Below are 20,029 nucleotides of genomic sequence, written 5' to 3'. Positions count from 1 at the left end.
GACTGTGGCCAATCACCCCCTTAAAAATGATAATGCGCTTCTCCCTGAAGAAAAGAAATGGATGGGAACATATATTTTTCGAGACAGGATAAAGAACACCACTTGCCCCAGTAAAACTCTTGTATGGAGATTATGAGAAACGGACTCATATTTTCAAGATTGGTGGAGGAAACATGGTAGAACAACAATCTTTTTTGATGGTGCCTCTAAAGGCAATCCAGGGATAGCAGGAGCAGGTGGAGTGATCTACTCCTCGGAGGGAATTCGAGAAGATAGCTTCAGCTGGGGCCTTGGACAGAGAACCAACAACAAGGCAGAAATCCTCGGGTTGCTAAAAGCCTATCAGATAGCACGTGAAAAAGGCAATAAGGAAATACAAATATTCGGGGAATCAGAAATTTTGATAAAGATATTAAAATCAGAGGACCACTTCAGCAATCCGATGCTCAACAAGAAACTTCAAAGGCTGAGATACATGCTCCAAGATTTCTCCTCCTACCTTCTTTTCCATATTATATGTGGCTCAAATAAGGAATCATACGCAAAAAAAAACCAGGCATGCCTCCTGCCACAAGGAGCTTTCAATAAGAATGATGAAGAATCTACATGGATCCCGATCCCGTAATCTAGAGTAAATCTACACCTATGTAAGGAAAGGATAGCTGCAGCTAAAAGTATTTCTGAATATTGTAATGATGGTTGTTTTTGGCCTCAGCCCAACCGAGTTTAAATAATTAATATAATCGTTATAGTTAAAAATAAAATAAAAATAATGATGGAATAAGATTGTAAGGAAGGACAATCTGGACCTCCTTAGTTAGGAGCCACTTCTCTCTACATTTTATGCATCATAAACTATTGTTAATCAGTTAATTTTTGTTTCTCTTCATGAAAGTAATATTGTAGGAAAGGACAACTTGGATCTCCTTAGTTAGGAGCCTCTTTCCTCATTTACTGTATATTGAATCAGAAACTATTAAGTTAGATTTTATATTTGTAATATGCACTTCCATCAATCTTTATATTTCATCTTCTAAAATTGACTGCAACTAAAATCCTTATACTTTGGACATGCTTCCAAGCTTACAAGCCCGGATTGATAATTAAATACTTGTGTTAATTTGCATAATAAATTGACCAAACATTTTGGCGCCATTGCCGGGGAAGCATACTTAGCCAGAGTCAAATAGGAAGATAAAAAAACAACAAAATATAACAAAAAATAATTTTTTTTAGTTATGTTTCTTTATGCCTAGATATAGAGATGAAAAGGGTAGATACATTAAGCAAAATCCCCCAACAACTAAACCATTGGTAGAAGCAGGACTACCTCCATTAGAATTTACCACACCAATTGTTGGAAGACCAACTCTGGAACAATTAGAGGAAAAACAACGTTCAGGACAAAGGTTAACTCTTGTAGAAAGACAAACTTTGTTAGCCTATGAAGTGAAAAGAAGACAAAAGCAAACATAAATACCTTCCATAGGAAAACTAAAAGAAGCAAGAAAACAAATTGATCGGCTCATTCTTGAATAAATAGATCAACCTATTTTTGAAAACAAACAACAAGTTGAATCTCAAATTTCTATTGAAACAGTTGAAACTACTGAAAAATATATGACAGAAGAAGGGCAAGGATCTACCATCCTCACTCCTAAACAAAGGCTTCAATATGAAAGACAACAGAAAGAATGGCAAAGACAAAGAGAAGAAGAGGCAAGGAGAGAAGCAGAAAGAAAAAGAGAAGAAGATGCTAGAAGAGAATATAATCATAAAAGAAGAGAAGATGAAGAAGCTACTTTTGGATTTCCAATTATAGATACTCAAGCAATTTTGGGAGAAGAAGTAAAAATGAAGATTACTCCTCCTTCAGTTTACCAAATTTTCATGGAATGTCTTCTGAAGATCCTGATTCCTTCATGTTCAAATTTGACATCTTATGTAGAACTTATGGTTATACTGATGATACTCATAAACTTCATCTTTTTCCTGCTACTCTTAAAGCAGCTGCCTTAAAATGGTTTATGGGATTACGAGAACACTCTATCACTTCTTGGGAAGAAATCAAGAATTTTTTTCTAAAGAATGTCAAGCCTATTGCAGGCTTAGAGATTCAAAAGAAGATATTTTTGAATGTCTCAATAAGAAGATGAGAGTTTGGAAGAATACTTGGAATGATTTTTGTATAACCTGCAAAAATCCAAACAACATTCTCTAAATCTAGATACCATTAGAACAATTTTTCTTAAAGGAATAAAAGATGAGTATCTTGATATTCTCAATGTAATGGGTAAAGGAGATATTTCATATATAGCATTTGATAAAATAGCTGAATTATGTCAAAAGTACTCTAGAGGTAGTCCAAAACAGGAAAAAGAGAAATAACTTCTAGAGCTTCTAAATCAGCAGCAGGAGGAACAACAAGAGCAGAAATAGGGAGTCTGTTAGAAAAACACAAGTTGATGTGTTAAAAACAAATAAGAAACAACAATAACAAGAACAAACAATGTCAATCTTTTGCTCTAAGTGTAGGAAGAGGCATCTTTTACGAGAATGTCCTTTGGATAACATTCAAGTATGTTGACTTTGTACAGAAAATCATTCAACAGAAATTGTCCAAAGCTTAAAGAATTGCAAATGAATCCAATAGAATAATTACATGGAATAGATTCTCTTTACTATATGGCACCAAGGAGACCTTGGAAACCAAGGATTCCTCAACAATTCTTTCAACAAACTCCCCAGAATTATCAGTATCCTCCTCAAAATTCATGGAATTCTCCAATGCCATGGCAAGCATGGCCTCCACAACAATACCAAAACCAACCTGCACAAGGTTGGTGAGGATATAGTTATGGAACTCAACCATCTCAACAAATGTATCCTCAACAATATCAATATCCTCAACAACCATTTCAATATCAACAATTCCAGCAAAATCCACAACCAATGTCATTTCCACAACAAAATCCTACACCATTATTAACTCAACCACAACAGCTTCAGCTGCCTTCTAACCAACCCCCACCTAGACCAACTCAATTACCAGCTCAACCAGTAGCAAATCTGAGTAACAAAGTGGAAAGACCAACTTATAATGTGGAAGAAGTAACATATTTTCCTACATATTCTATCCTTCCTATACAAGATGTCCACTTAAGGTCTGGGAAAGTATTACACAAAGATTCTCCACCGATCATAGAAGAACAAATTGAACAAGGAGAACAATTTGAAAAATCTCATCTAGAAAATCAAATTCAAAAAGGAAAAGCTATTATGACTCAAACACCACCCTATCCAGAGAGGTTAGTAGAGCAGAAAATCAAAATTCCAATTTCTCTTCCTGAATTCGATATTTTAGATGAATTAAAGAATTATTATGTCAAAATTCCTTTGCTGCAAGCTATAAAAGATATACCAATCTATGCAAAAACAATTAAGGAATTATGCATTAAGAAAACTGGTAAAAAGAAAAGAGATCCACCCACAATCCAAGTCATTGGCCAATTAGCTAGTCTCATGTCTACAAAGACCACAATTAAAAAATATATTGATCCTGGGATACCTATGGTTACTATTTTGATTAATGATTTTCAGTTCCAAATACTCTAATAGATTTGGGAGTAGCTATAAATGTCATGACAGCAAAAACTATGAAATATTTGAAATTACCTAATATTCGACCTACTACTACAATTTTAGAGCTAGCAGACAGATCTAAAGTAGTACCAGAGGGAATATTAGAAGACATCATTGTTTCTTTGGATTCATGGGAATATAGACTTCCTAATCTTGCAACCAAGAACAAATCTAGGAGACCATCCTTTAATTTTAGGTAGACCATGGTTATCCACAAAAGATGCCTTTATTTGATGCAGATTAGGAAGCATGATCATATCACATGGAGATGAAAGGAAACATATTACACTCTTTATTATCATGGCGTGACGATGAACAAGAAAACACTCAGCCTATTTTAAGCATTAGTCAAGCCTTTAATTTTAGAGAAGAGGAAGAAGATGAGGGTTTAATAGATATTTTTATCTCAGAACCTGATATTTATGAACAACTAAGAATAACACAATATGAAGCTGTAAATCATCTTTTAAATCAATGTTTTAAGGAAAATTGTAATATTCAATCATTGCAGATTTCATTTGAAATCATTTTTCTTGTTAATTCAATTACCAATTCTCAAAGCAAAATTGTTGAAATCAATCCAGAAAAGAATCTAAATATTGGTAATAATCTACAATCAGCGCAAGAACAACAGGTAATTGCAATATTACAGAAATGTTCAAAAGATTTTGCCTGGGATTATATAGACATGCAAGGAATTTGTCCGAAGACATGTATTCACCATATCTATACTGATGATCATATCAAACCAGTAAGACAACCACAAAGAAGAATGAATCCTATGATGAAAGAAATAGTGAAAGAGGAACTGCAAAAACTGTTACAAGTAAGATTCATCTATCGTATTTTAGATAGTCAATGGGTTTCACCATTAGTTGTGATACCAAAGAAAAATGGAAAATGGAGAATATGTGTAGACTATAGGGAACTGAATAAAGCCACATTGAAAGACCACTTCCCACTACCATTCATTGACCAAGTACTAGATTCATTAGCTGGAAAGAAATACTTTTCTTTTCTTGATGGGTTTAGTGGATACAATCAAATTAAGATAGCATTAGAGGACCAAGATAAAACAACATTTACTTGTCCATGGGGAACATATGCATACAATGTTTTTCCCTTTGGGTTATGTAATGCACCTGCTACTTTTCAAAGAGCAGTCCTTGCAATCTTTGCTGATCTAATTCATGAATGTGTAGAGGTTTATATGGATGATTTCACTATATACAGAAATACATTTGATGATTGTTTGAAGAATCTTGAAAAAGTTTTAAAGAGATGCATAGAGACAAACCTATCCCTCAGCAATGAGAAATGTTTTATGATGTTAACTGAAGGGATAGTGTTGGGACACCACATTTCTTCTTTCGGAATCAAGGTGGACCCAACAAAAATAGAAGTCATTGTAAACTTAATGCCACCATCAACTCAGAAAGAAGTGAGTTTCTTGGGATACGCAAGTTATTACAGAAGATTTATTGAAAACTTTAGTAAGATAACTTTGCCTCTATTTAAGTTACTTGCAAAAGACATTGAATTTCAATGGACTACTGATTGTCAAAATGCATTTGAAAAATTGAAAGAGAAATTGTCAATAGCTCCCATTCTTCGTGGACCGAACTGGTCATTGTCATTCCATATATCTATTGATGCATCTGATACAACAATAGGAGCATCACTTAGACAAAAAGAAAATCAATTTAATTATGCCATATACTTCATAAGTAAAAACCTAACACGGGCATAATTAAATTACACAATCACAGAAAAAGAAATGCTAGTTGTAGCGCATGCAATCAACAAATTTAAGCGTTATATAACAGGCTATCAAGTATTTATTCATAAGATCATTCAACCATTAAATACTTAATGAATGAAGCAATTACCAATGGCAGAATTACGAAATGGCTATTATTGATGCAAGAATTTAATATCATTGTTCTAGATCGACCAGGCAAAGGTAATCAAGTGGTATATTTTCTGTCGAGACTTCATTCACCTGGTGATCAAATCTCTGTTTCACACAATTTTCCAGATGAACATTTATTTGCTATTACAACTAAAACCCCATGGTTTGCAGATATAGCCAACTATTTATCATCTGGAACATTACCATCCCATTTCACCAATAAACAGAAAAGAAAAATAATTAGAAAAAGTGCTAGATATAACTAGGTCAATGGTGACATCTTCTATACTAGTTATAATCTATTGATAAGAAAATGTGTGAGAGAAGACATAATTTTTTATATTTTGAAAGCATGTCATGAAAAACCATGTGGTGGCCATTTTGCAGACAAGTAGACAACATATAAGGTACTCAAACTTGGCTACTACTAGCCAGCCATCTTCAAGGACTCAAAGGCCTATGTTAAAAGATGTGACAGCTGCCAAAGAACATGAAGACCTACAATATCATATGAAATGCCATTAAAACCACAAGTATTGATAGAGCCATTTGAACAATGGGCTCTTGACTTTGTGGGACCAATTAACCCACCTTCAAATGGAAAGAAGTACATTCTAGTGTGTACAGATTATGTTACAAAGTGGGTAGAAGCAAAGGCAGTGGCAAGAGAAACAAAAGATACAGTGGTTTCATTCCTTTTTGAAGAAATTTTTGTCATATTTGGAGTTCCAAGACAGATTGTCATAGATCAGGGAACACAGTTCACCTCCAAACTTGTCTGGGACCTTAAGGAAAAATATAAAATTAAACACAGAAAGTCTACTCCGTATCATCCTCAAGAAAATGGACAAGTAGAGTCCACTAACAAAGTCCTGGAAAATATCATGACGAAAACAGTGCAGATGAACAGGAAAGATTGGTCAAAAAAGTTAAAGGATGCACTGTGGGCATACAGAATTACATGGAAGAATACAACTGGATTCAGTCCATATCAGTTAGTATATGGTAAGGAAGTTCTATTACCCATTGAATTTCAAATTCAAACATTTAAACTTGCAGTGAAATTGGGAATGGATTTGACAGACGCACAACAACAAAGAGTCATGTAGTTGAATGAATTAGATGAAATAAGACATCAAGCAATAGAACACACATCACTAGTGAAACAACAAAGAATTAAATGGCATGACAGATTTATTAAGAGTAAAACTTTTCACAAAGGAGATTGGGCACTACTCTTTGACTCTAAGTTCAAGGATTTCAAAGCAAAGTTTACAACTCATTGGCTTGGGCCATATGAGATAGAAGAAATTTTCGACAATGGAGCAGTTAAAATAAAAACAATTGATGAAGAAGCAACTTCATTTACAGTCAATGGACATAGGCTTAAGGTCTATAACAAGCCTATCAATAAAAAAGATTTTCTGAAAAGAGTCTCAACAGACAACAATATGGAAATAATGGAAGAGCATAGTGATATGCCTTCCTTACTTCCAGAAGAATAAAAATATAGAAAAAAATAATAAAGAAATTTGGTTGTGAAAATCCAGGAAACTGGCACAATACAAACTCCAATTCATATTGGAAAACCAACTAGTTTGGCCAATATGAATTCCCCAATTTCTTTACCTTTTTCATTAGTTTATTTTACAAAAATCATCCTCCATCATTCCAAGACTTGAGGACAAGTCTTAAAATAAGCAAGGGGGAAGATTCGTAATAAAACTATGCAAATAATTTGGAGCAACTGTATTGCAGAAGGGACCTGAAATATCAACATTGCAGAAAGGGACCTGATACAACATTCAAAATAACATTGCAGAAGGGACCTAAACAATCAATACTCAACAGAAGGAACCTGAGTCAATATCAGATGTGGAAACATAAAACGATTAAGAAAATACTGGTGTTTACATTCCATCAAAAAATAATTTTGAAGAACCATCATTACGAGTCAAAGACGAATCAGCAAAGGACATCATTAGTCAGTATTGACATCAAGCTATTATGGAAGTACAAGTACAGTAAGTGTAAAAAAAAAATTCTCTTAGAAACTTTGATTTTTGAATTTTTTTCTAGAAATTAATAAAACTAGTTTAACTTGATATGCATTCCATTACATTACCATTCTACATTACACATTTATCCTACTCCATTAACTTTATCATAATAATCCTACCATACAATAATCCTATCCATTACAAACTATCATGACATATCCATTACCTTACCATACAATAATCCTATCCATCCTTACATATTTTATAAGAATTTTTTATTTAGAAATAAGGACTCAACGTTTTTCCCCTTACAAATAAATTTTTTTGGTTGACCTATACAAACTGTACAAAGGTTAATGTCATAATGATAATAATTTGATTTTTAAAAATGACCTATCCTATGGTCATTTTAAAAACAAATTAAAGAGATAAGTAATAAAGTGGCAAACCTAAAGTATGACATAAGGAGCACAATATAGTAAAATGCATGATTTGAAAAAGCATAAGGTATATGCCTAAGGTATATGCAAAGGAATGAAATCAAAATGTGAAAATGGAAAGCCATAAACAAAGGTGGTCATATGGAATAATGAAGGTGGCCATGAATGGAAATGATACGATGTAGCAATGATTAGACATGCCTATACACCGTGGAGCCACGAGAACGCAGCCACGGGGAGGACGCAGTCATGGGAGGTACAATATGCAGGTCAAAAGATAAGTTGGCATATTAAACGGTCAAACGAGTTCAAATACTAAGCAAATCTATTTTGCAAAGCTCTGTATTACGTTTTTTTTCACTCAGATCTGTATTACAACGTTCTTTCACCATCACGACCCGACTTAAGCTCAGGGAAAGGATGATAATGCTGTGCAGACAAATGCATGCATTCAACACCTTGTGAAAGAAGCTGGAACTAAAAAAAATGTAGAGAAAAAGCGTTAAAAAAGAGAACCCAGAGCTAAGAAAGAGAAGTGTAGAAATAAGCGAGGAAGTTGTGGAGAAATAAGGAGGTTAGGCATTGGTTTTAACGTTGAGTTGAAGACCGAGTCCTCTGTTCGCCGAGTGGATTGAAACGCTCCAAAAAACCCTAGGAATTGTGCAGGAGAATCAGGTAATTATCGATTCCAGATTTTTCTGAGTCTTGAACGGATTTAGTGGTTAAGTAAACTCGAGATTGTTTTAAGAAGTGTCACATGGAATTCCAGTTACAAACTGGGTCTCTGTCACTATTTAAAAACGTTGCCACCTTTAAGCCCAAACTGTGCCTCCATTCAAAACGATTCTGCCACTTGTGAGAAGAGTGAATCATCGATAAAGATTCAACAAGAGTCCTAATTGAATTTTCATTGTGTCAACACAGGAGAAGTTATTAACTCGAAGTCATCAAAAGACCACTCTGAGATCAGGTATCTTCATTAAATTTTGAAATCTTTCCATGTAGATTCGATGTATAAAATAGTGAGCATATCTTTTATACTTAGTAAACATTATTTTCATACACAGTGAGCACATTTTTGTGAAGAATACTATGCACAATGAACACATGTGAAAGGATTTTTTAAGAATAAAGGCAGAGCATGAATTCATGAGCACTACAAAACGATTTTTCTCTCCATCTTTTACATAGTGCTTTTTTAAAAAGGGACAGAGAACTTGTTTTTCTTTCAAAACAGAGAATGATATTTTTGAGAATTTGACAAAATAGAGATCGAACACATGGATTATAGAGCAATAAAAACATTTGTTAAAATGTTTTTATGATATTTGCATGATTTTTTGTTTTGTTTTGACAAGTAGATCATTCATCTTTACAACAGAACAAAGGAAGTTGAGAAATATTTGAGCAAGGGAATCATTTTGTTTTTTTCTTTCAAAATATCAGGTAAGCCTTTTGACATAATCCACAAATCAAAATCACTTGAATAAGAAGGCAAAAACATATATATGCATGTGATTTTGTTTATAATGAGGATGTTGACTGTACAAGGGTACATAAACTGGTATACAGAGAACATGTCCACCAGATTAGAGCCAAGTGAATTCAAGGTAGAAAATTGGGGAAAAGAGACCATAGAGAAGCTATATCAGGCAAGGTTGATAGGATTCCTTTAGAAGTTCAAAGGGCATAATGACAAGATAACAAAAGAGTTCATAAACAATTATAGTCAAGGTCAAACAACAGTGGGTAACCTATCTATTCCACTAAGCCCAGAATTCATTTCCGAAGCTCTAGATCTTCCATTAGAAGGTGAAGAATACCAAAAATGCTTGTATTTTAAACACAAAGGGTGGACTTTATTTTTGGAAAAACATAGAAAATGATCATTTGATAGGACAAAAGGCATTTCAAGGGATTGGTTGAATGAACCTTGGGCAGAGTTGGTGATAATCATTCAGAGGTACTTTACATGTGATAACAGGTTCAATATATTTTACCTCTACCATATTAGACTACTTCAGCATATCAAGGGAGAATAAAAAATCAATCTACCCTACTTCTTCTCTAAAAAATTGATCAAAATGATAGAGAGTGTGAAGAGTAAAACTGAAACTAAGAAGACACACATCTACCATCAGGGGCTTATTAGAATACTGGTAGAACATCAAATAAAAAGTAAAGGTTCGACATGGAAGGAATTTTTAGCCCAACATCAGATTGGAGAACAAGGACTAGAGGAGAAATTTGAACCAATACATAAGACAAGAAGCATAATGAATTCTCCCTTGAACATGAGGACTAGGTCCAAGAAACAACAAGACAGTATCATGATTGAGAAGGAGAAATCTTTTCTATCTATTCCTAGGAGGCCTAGAAGGAAAAGCCAAGAAGAAACAAGTAGTAAGGGAAAGGATCCTGAAGTGCAAACTGTTGAACCTCCTCCCACTTCAAAAGAAATTGATGAAATCTTTAAGAGAATGCAAAAGAAAATCTATGAGGAACTTCAGGAGAGGGATTTATACTTTGATAATGTTGAGGTAGGAGCTACCTCATCACACTCATTTGCTAAAGATACAAAAGAAGAGGAAAGAGAGCTGCACCTCAAGAAATTCAAAGAGTTAACAAAGGAGTTGGAAGATAGCAAAATTTAGAAAGACATTTGAAAAAGGAAAACAAGATGTACAAGAAAAACAACAAAAAGGTAATCAAAGAGAATAAAGAGTTGACCGAGAAGGTTAACAAACTTGAAACGAAAAACTCCCTCATAGCTAAACATGCTTACAAATGGTTGAAAGAGAAAAACACATGGCAATATAAGTATGAAAGGAAGAAAGTCAAGACCACCATCTACAAGGAAGGGAAGTGTGAAGGCATTAATTATATTTTACAAGTTGCGTAGGCAAAGGCTTCAGGATCAAGGTCAGGGGAGACATCAACACTCAGAAGGTCAAAAAGGAGAAAGCAAGCATGAGGATATGCTTGCACATCAGCAAGGGGGAGATGTTGGTCCTCATTTTCTATCAAATTTTTCTTATTAAAATACACCTAATTTCCATCATTTTCAACCATATACCATCCATATACACCTTATTTTGACCAATTTATGCATATTCAAGTATATAAATTATGTTTTTCAATTTTTAGATATTTTTGCAAAAATTGGGTTTTTAGTGTATTTTTTGTACAGAACTGAAAATTCCCGTAATGGCTCCATTGAAGTCATACTTGCAGGACACCTGGGCATGAGCTGAGCATAGATATGGAAAGCTTGGGAACCAAGGATGGACATGTACCTATTGGTTCGGTCAAACCGAGCTAAAACATGCCCGGTCAACTCTGGTCAAACATGACCTGCTGTTCAGAAAATCCATAAGAAATAGACCAAATTTAGTATTTTTTGGGATTTTCCAAATTTTGTGTAACTGAATGGATGGATTCGACCAAGATAGATGGGATTATTATAGATGTCACTGTTAGAGACATTTTAGTCAAGTTTGTTTATTATTTCTCTATTTAAGCCAAGACTATTCAAGGCTTGGGTATGTAGAATTTTATGTAATCTGATTTGAGACTCTTTGAAGACTGAAAGTTAATTGAAGAACCTGTTTCATTTCATTTGTTGTTCATGCTTGAGTGAGTAACTGAGTTTGTTGTAGCTAAGATCTCTTCAAGTTTGCAAGGCAAGGGTGGAAGGCCCCCACACCAAGCTAAGTGCACTTCTTCGTTAATTTAGCATAATTTTTATAAACTAGTTTTTGCTTTAGATTTCTTTAAATGTATGAAGATTTATTATGATTGTTGAATGAATATTGATTTAATTCTAATCTGCATATGAAGGGACAAACAAGAATTCAAGTTAAATTCCCCTTCTATTTGATTATAAGCTATAATTTAAATTCATTCTCATTTCCTTGCTGAGTTATTTCTGAATTCTAGTTTCAATGCAATAGTAATAATGATAGAATAAGATTGTAAGGAAGGACAATCTGGACCTCCTTATTTAGGAGCCACTTCTCTCTACGTTTTATGCATCATAAACTATTGTTAATCAATTAATTTTTGTTTCTCTTCATGAAAGTAATATTGTAGGAAAAGACAACCTGGATCTCCTTAGTTAGGAGCCTATTTCCTCATTTACTGTATATTGAATCAGAAGCTATTAAGTTAGATTTTATATTTGTAATATGCACTTCCATCAATCTTTATATTTCATCTTCCAAAATTGACTACAACTAAAATCCTTATACTTTGGACATGCTTCCAAGATTGCAAGCCCGGATTGATAATTAAATACTTGTGTTAATTTGCATAATAAGTTGACCAAACAAGCGATCTAGGTTAGTTTTTATTTATTTTTTATTTTTTAAATGTTATTTTGACCAATTAAAAATGTTTACATAAAATAACAAAACATGATATTACAACATCTCCTCCATATGGGCTAGAGAACACCTCTAAATGTAGTAAAATATATAATAAAATAGTTAATTAGACAAATTAATCTTTAATAATTTAATTCATAACAAAAACACCTTTAGAAAACCTAAAACATTCTTTTTTTTGCAATATCTAAAACTATAAAATCAATAATTATTAAAATATAATTATTTTCTCCTATAAAATTATCAATCAATTAAACTAAAATTCCCATAATAATAATAAATCAAAAATTTGAAAAATTCTAAATAATTAAATATTTTTTACCAAATTTTATTGATTTTTTTTTTAATTTCCATAAATAATGTATCAAAATTATTAAAAAAAAACATATTAAATTTTTTAAACCAAAATTTATATATTAAAGATTTAGATTATATATATATATATATATATATATTTATTTATTTATTTATTTCAATCTATCTAAATATAATAATTTTATCATGATAATTATATGTTAATGATTTTCATAATTAATTTTGTGATTGAATTGAGGTTTATGTGATCCATATGAAATATAAGAGAGTTTCTTCGGTGTAAATCACAAGAAATGACAAATGAAATTTCTTGTGATTTACGCCGAAGAAACTCTCTTATAATTAATTTTGTTACTATATAGATTTTTCTCTTTCAAATTTAATATATATATTTATTTATTTCAATCTATTTAAATATAATAATTTTGTCAGGATAATTATATGTTAGTGATTTTCATAATTATTTTGTTACCATATAGATTCTTCTCATTCAAATTTAATTTCATCACTTATAAATAAAAAGCAAAATAATATTAAAATTTATTATATATATATATATATATATATATATATAAAAATCTCAAACTCAAAATATTAATATATAACATTAATTTATATATTAATATAAAAAAATATTAATATATAATATTAATTTATATATTAATATAGAGAGATATTACTTATGTTTGTGTTTTTGAAAATTTTAATCTATCTAAATAGAATTTTGCCACGAGCACTACACTTTAGTGATTTGCTTTTCCGATCATCATTTATCGACCAAAGATAAGATAAGAGATAAGGTATATTATAATTGGTTTAAGGTATATATATATATATTCAGACTTGAAATATTAGTTTATGTTAGGTAACAAACAAATAAGTCAAACACAATAAATTGAATGAGTAGTTTTCTACATTACACAATGGATAAGGAACAAAGATAATTATAGATTTTTCTTGCATATCATAAAGGAAATTTAATTGAACACTCTAATCATGCTCTAATCAATTATGTAACGTGTAGGATCAATCTTAAAACCACCCAACCCATGTATCATGTTAAGGAATAAATAAATAAATAAGTAAAATAAAATATATGGAAATGTACATGTTAAGGAATAAATAAATAAATAAGTAAAATAAAATATATTGAAATGTGTACATTATGGTGTGGTTATAAAGAGTTAATATTTATTTATGAAAAAGGAAAAATAACATATTTCGAAGTCAAAATTGTTATTCTCTATTAAGTATCATAATTGAATTAGATAATAATAGAAAACTAGATATCTCATAACAACAGAAAACTAGATATCCTAACTCGATTAGATGATAATAGAAAAAATTGTTTGGCTAAGAAGTGAATTTATATATTCTAATTTAAAGAAATTGTGGTTGTTGTCTTATTGGTTTAGTTTTTGTTTATAATGCGGGAGGAGTCTTATATAAGTTTTTCATGTTTTAAATAAAATTAAAATTAAAATCTATGAGTAGAAATGACTAAAAATTAGAGAATATTATTAATAATTAATTTTTTCATAATTTAAGTTTAAAAAGAAAAATCATGGTTAATTTTTAAAATTAAAGAAATGATAAAATATAATCTATTTATGTAAATGACAAAATTATAAAGACTTGAATTTGTACATTTCCAGCATTTTCCCAATATATGTTAGTGAAGTCCTCCATAGTGAGGGAACCAATAATGCAGAGCATAACTTAGTGCCATAAATAAGATTACATTCTTTAAACCTTTGCAATCCAAAGACCTTGTTGTAGGGTTGGATGGTGGGTTTGATATAGGGGTCTTCAATGGGATCAAACCAAAACTTATTCAAAGTTTTGTGCAAAAGCATGATCATGAGCTTGGTTCCATGAAATTAGGGCAAATTTAAGGTATCGTGAAGCGGATATATATAAATCACTGGAGCTTGACTCAATGAAATCTCGACAATCTGCATCGGTGAAGCATTGAAGCTTCACTCCCTCTGTCTATTTGTACCATAATCCATACTGAGAAGTGCCCCTGAGGTATCTCAACACATGCTTTTCCACCTTCCAATACAGCTTGGTAGGCCTAACCATCACTTGACTAAGTTGGTTAACTACATAGCACATATCCGGTCGTGTGTTCACCAAGTACATGAGTGAACCCACAAGATGCCTGTAAACAATAGCTTCCACTACTTCCCCTAAAGTAGCATCCTCCTTCCTCCAGTTACCTGCTAGAGGAGTCTCCATGGGTTTGCTTCTCTCCATGCAAAATCTCTGAGTATCTCATTGCATACTTGCCCTGAGACACAAACAAATCCCCATCTCCATGTCATACCTCCATGCCAAGAAAGTAATGCATGAGCCCCATGTCCTTCATCTCAAACTCTCTTGCAAGGTCCTCCTTGCAAGACTTGATCAACTGATCATCACCTGTCAGTATGAGATCATCAACATAAAGTACAATGATCAACAGTTTACCTTCCACCACTATGTGGTACAGGTTCGCATCCGCTTCACTCTTTGTGAAGCCCAACCCGGTGAAGTAGCTATCTATCTTGGTGTACCAAACTCATGGTGCTTACTTCAACCCATACAACACTCTCTTGAGTCGACACACATTCGGTCAAAGGTCTCAAAACCTTCAAGATGCTCTATGTACACCTCTTCCTCAATCATGCCATTAAGGAAGGTTGTCTTCACATCCATCTGATGTATCTTCCAACCCATCTGTGTTGATAGTGCCAATATAGATCTGATTGACGAGTACCTTGCAACAGGAGCAAAGGTCTCATCATAGTCAATCCCCTCTACATGTGAAAAGCCATGGGCCACAAATCTAGCCTTATGCTTCTCCACACTACCATCTGTAGCTTGCTTTACCTTGTAAAGCCAACGATATCTCACCACTGACTTGTCCTCCAGTCTTAGGAACACATCCCAAACATTGTTACGAACTATGGAGTCATACTCCTCCACCATGGAATCAACCCAAATCGACTGCTGCACTGCTTCCTTAAAGGAAGATGGCTCTGTCACAACACATTTGCCCATGAGAGCCATGTATCCAATGTACCTCTTAGGTGACCTCCTATGCCTGTGCTGAGAAGTGGGTGCTCCCACATTCTCCTGCGCATCATCCAACAATCTGTCAACATCTTTGGTGCACTTTCTTCCCTCTTTGGAAGACTCTACCTGAGTGGATGTATCCACTCCCAGATCCTCTACATGTGGCTACTCCATGTCAATCTGAGGCTCCTCAACCTTAGGAGCTAAAAGTTTCTCATCCGCATGTAGCTCAATCTCTCTCTCAAGGGAAACTCTCATGGCCTTCTCCTCATCGAATATGACATCCCTGCGAACCACTATCATCTTGCTAGTCGGCAAGTACACCCGATAGTTGTGAGGTGTATCAGTGTACCCCACAAATATCCCCAACTCTGTTTTCAGCTCAAGCTTCTTCCATGCATCTTTGGTCACATGGCAATATATCGATGACCCAAAAATCTTGAAGTGACCAACATCTGGCCTCTTACCGGAATAAGCCTCCTCTGGTGTCTTCATCTCAAGTATCCGATGTGGGCTATGGTTCTGAACATAAACCGTTGTGTTTCATTCCTTAGCCCACAAGTGTAGTGATAGGCCCTGATCATGCAACATCACCCTCGCTTCCCCTACTATGCTTCTGTTCTTCCTCTCGGCCACCCCATTTTGCTGAGGGTTATGGGGTACTGTCAACTCCCGTTTAATCCCTTCCGCTGCATAGAAGTTCTTAAACTCATTTTTGACATACTCATTACCATTATCACTCCATAGAAATTTAACCTTCTTGCCTGACTCTTTCTCCACCAATGCTTTAAACTCACAAAACTTTGTGAAAGTTTGATTCTTTTTTTTGCATGAAAAATATAGAGCATTTACGAGAATAATCACCATCAAATATAACATAATACCTGTGTTTGGACGTGGATGCTATCAAGAATGGTCCACACACATCTGAACAGACTCACTCTAGAATAGCCTCTGCTCGACTATCTCTTTCATGAAAGGAAGACTTGGCATAATTTCCAAAAGTACACCCCTTGCATGTATCAACTTGCTCAAGCACACCTTTGGGAAGACTAGTAGAGATCTGTTGCAATATCTTCAAAGCCCCATGATGCAAGTGACCCAATCACTTGTGCCATAATTCGCCAATTCCTTGGCTCTGCACCCTTTCTGCTTTTGTGCTCAAAGTAGCACACTCCTCTACCTCCAGCTTATAGAGATTCTTCACCTGAATACCTATCTTCTTTACTTGAGCCATGACTATGTGTTGAAGGAACACCTTTCCTTTCGAGAAGATCACATCACAACCTCTATCCTCAAGCATAGAAACATATACCAAGTTCTTCTTCAGTCCGGGCACATACATAACATTCTTCAAGGTGATTGGAGCCCCATGCTCCCTCTAAAAAGTAATGGTGCCCAATCCAATAACACTATACTTCTCGTCGTCACCCATATTGATATGCATCTGGAGATATTTCTCCTCCAGATCACTGAATAACTTCTTGTCGCTAGTCATGTGTAATGAAGCTCCATTGTCTAAGTACCATACACTTCCCATCATTGATGACACCATGCATGCAATGAGGGAAAATTCCAATTCGAATTGAGAGGCCAAAGCCTCACTCGCCGCTCCTCTTGAGGACTTCTTCTTGGACTTCTTGAGTGGACAATTTGTAGCAAAATGGCCCAGCTCATGACAATGAAAGCACTTAAATTTCATCATGTCTTTCTTCTTATCTCCATGATAAGAATCTGATTTTGAATGGGAAGCTTTCCCTTTCCCCTTCTTCGCCTTAATCGCTAAGGCACAATTCTCTTCATTATCAATATTTGATGAAGAGCCATCCCTAGTGTTCCTCCTTATCTCCTCTAGCATCAAATCCAACCACAGTCATTCCCAATCTGGCATCTTCTCCCGACCATTGACAGAGTCTTGATAACTATGCCAACTCTTTGGGAGTCCTAGAAGAGCAAGACTCACCATATCATCCTTGACAACCAACACTTCCAAGTTCATCACGACACTGAGTGAACTTGGTCAAGTATTTTGGAATCATCTCACCTTTCTCCATTTTGATTTTTCAAAGTACAGTGCCAATTTCCTTTGGTCACTATTGTTCTGATACAAGTCTGTCAATGTTTTCCACATAACATACGAAGTTTCCTTGCCATAGAGACTCGAGACAATTTGGTCTCGAACTCGCTCAAGGATTATCTGCCTTGCCTTCACCACACACTTCTTCCATTTGGCCAAATTATGTGCATTCGATGTTGTTGGCTTAGGAATTTCTTGATCAACGAATTCCTTCAAGCTGTTATCCTCTACCACAACCTCCATTATGTCCCTCTTGGATATAAAATTCGAGCTACCTTCCAAGGCATACGCGAGCCACAAACCGTAGAACACCATTTATCGATCCTGAAGTATGTATTGCAAATTTGAATTCACCTATAACTCAAAACTTTGAAATATCCTCTAGTATAATGTTCTTAGCTCCGATATCATGTAGAAAATCTCGTAGATTCACAAGCTCATGCAATGTACTAAAGCACAGGACAAGAATCTACTTCTACTTTCAACCAATGGAAGCCAATAGATCAATGAAAACAATATGAACAAGAAGTAGATAAATCAATGGCACATAACAAAATATGTATATGGGGAAAGCCACTGCTCAAAACCCTGTTATCTGTATTGCTTATAACAAAAATATGAGTGAAGATACAAAGCTTGTTCTCACTAGAACAATTCCGCACAAGTATGCTCAGCTCTCCCATCTCACAAGCTAACTCTTGGCCAACACTTAGCCAATTCTGCAGCTCTCCAAGCCCCTAATCTCTTGTGTAATTCCTAGGATGAATAACCTGTATTTAAAGGGAATCCATGCTTCCAAAACTATGCAATCCAAACATAGGATCAATCTTTGATGCATGCATGATATTTACACTCTAGTAAATAATACAATCGATAGTACATTGTCCCTACACTCTAGTCTCAACTGGGTCTTTCTCATAATCGACATGCATGAGTTTTTGATGAGGGAATCTTCAGTTAACTAGAGTGACACTTGTGGATGCACTAGTGCACCAACTGACTGTTAACTCTCTATTAGTTCCACAAACAATTTGGAACTAATTTAACTTAACTTAACTCAGTAAACTGAGTGATCTAATTTCCAACTCAATTTAAACTTATACTGGACCCCTAAAATTTAGGGAGAACATATACATGACTATAGAAAGACTTCCAACTCGAAATTCCTAAGCTAATTAAGTTAATTAAACTGAATTAACTATTTCCAAGTTGTTATGAGATTAGAATTCGATTTTATTTCTCATTTTAATTCAAGGACAAATTAAACTGGAATTTCTGGTTTCCATTTTTAATCACCCTTAGCATGACTGGATTTTTGCCCATGAAGTTTCAAACCGGTGACCTTTCACCACATAGTATCTTAATAGAGCACCCTGTCACCATCTATTCTACACCCCGTGGGTTGTCCATTGAATTTTTAAACCATTGAAATCTAACCCCTAAAATTTTCCATGCCCCTATATTTAACTTAATACTATGGCACTTGATTAACAATTTATGGTACCTCTATCTATAATCATTACTTGAAATGATGGTGTTAGAAATTCAAAGCAATTGAGAAATTTTTCTAACTTGTAGTCGATGAAGTTATAGTACTACCAATCAATATTATCACCTTTGTCCTTTTGATATATCCTTCTATCCTTAGGGTTTGTGGAGTACACATGTTAGCCATTGCATGATAACTTATTGTTGGAGTAGTTTCTTCTAGTTCTAGATCGTGTGACAGTTCCAATTCCTTATCTTATTCCTCTTCACAGTCTATGTAGAAAAATTTCTTCTCATTGCATTTGTGCCCCTTATTACACTTTTTGTCACAATTGAAACATAGTCTCTTTGTTCTTCTTTCATACATTTGTTGAGGTTCCAACATTGTCAATTGAGTATAGTTACTATATTTGTTGTCACAATTGAGACATAGTCCCTTTGTTCATCTTTCATCCATTTGTTGGGGTGCCAACATTATCAATTGAGTAAGGTCAGAAGAGGGTGCACAATGTTCTCTATAGTTATTAGTTACCACACTTCCAGTAACCATACTTTTACTTTCAACTATCCTTGCTAGACTAAATGAATGCTCTAGGAATTTAGGTTCTAAGAGACACACCTCATGTTGGATGCTTTCCTTTCAAATCCCTATAGATAGGTCTAAAACATTATCCTCTAGAATGTTCTTTACCTTGAGACAAAATATTTGG

The sequence above is a fragment of the Pinus tabuliformis genome, chromosome J (genome assembly GCF_031772625.1).
Source record: "Pinus tabuliformis cultivar Carrire ecotype Pingquan chromosome J, CPIR1, whole genome shotgun sequence".
Lineage (NCBI taxonomy): Eukaryota > Viridiplantae > Streptophyta > Pinopsida > Pinales > Pinaceae > Pinus > Pinus tabuliformis.
Note: the sequence above shows the minus strand (reverse complement) of the source record.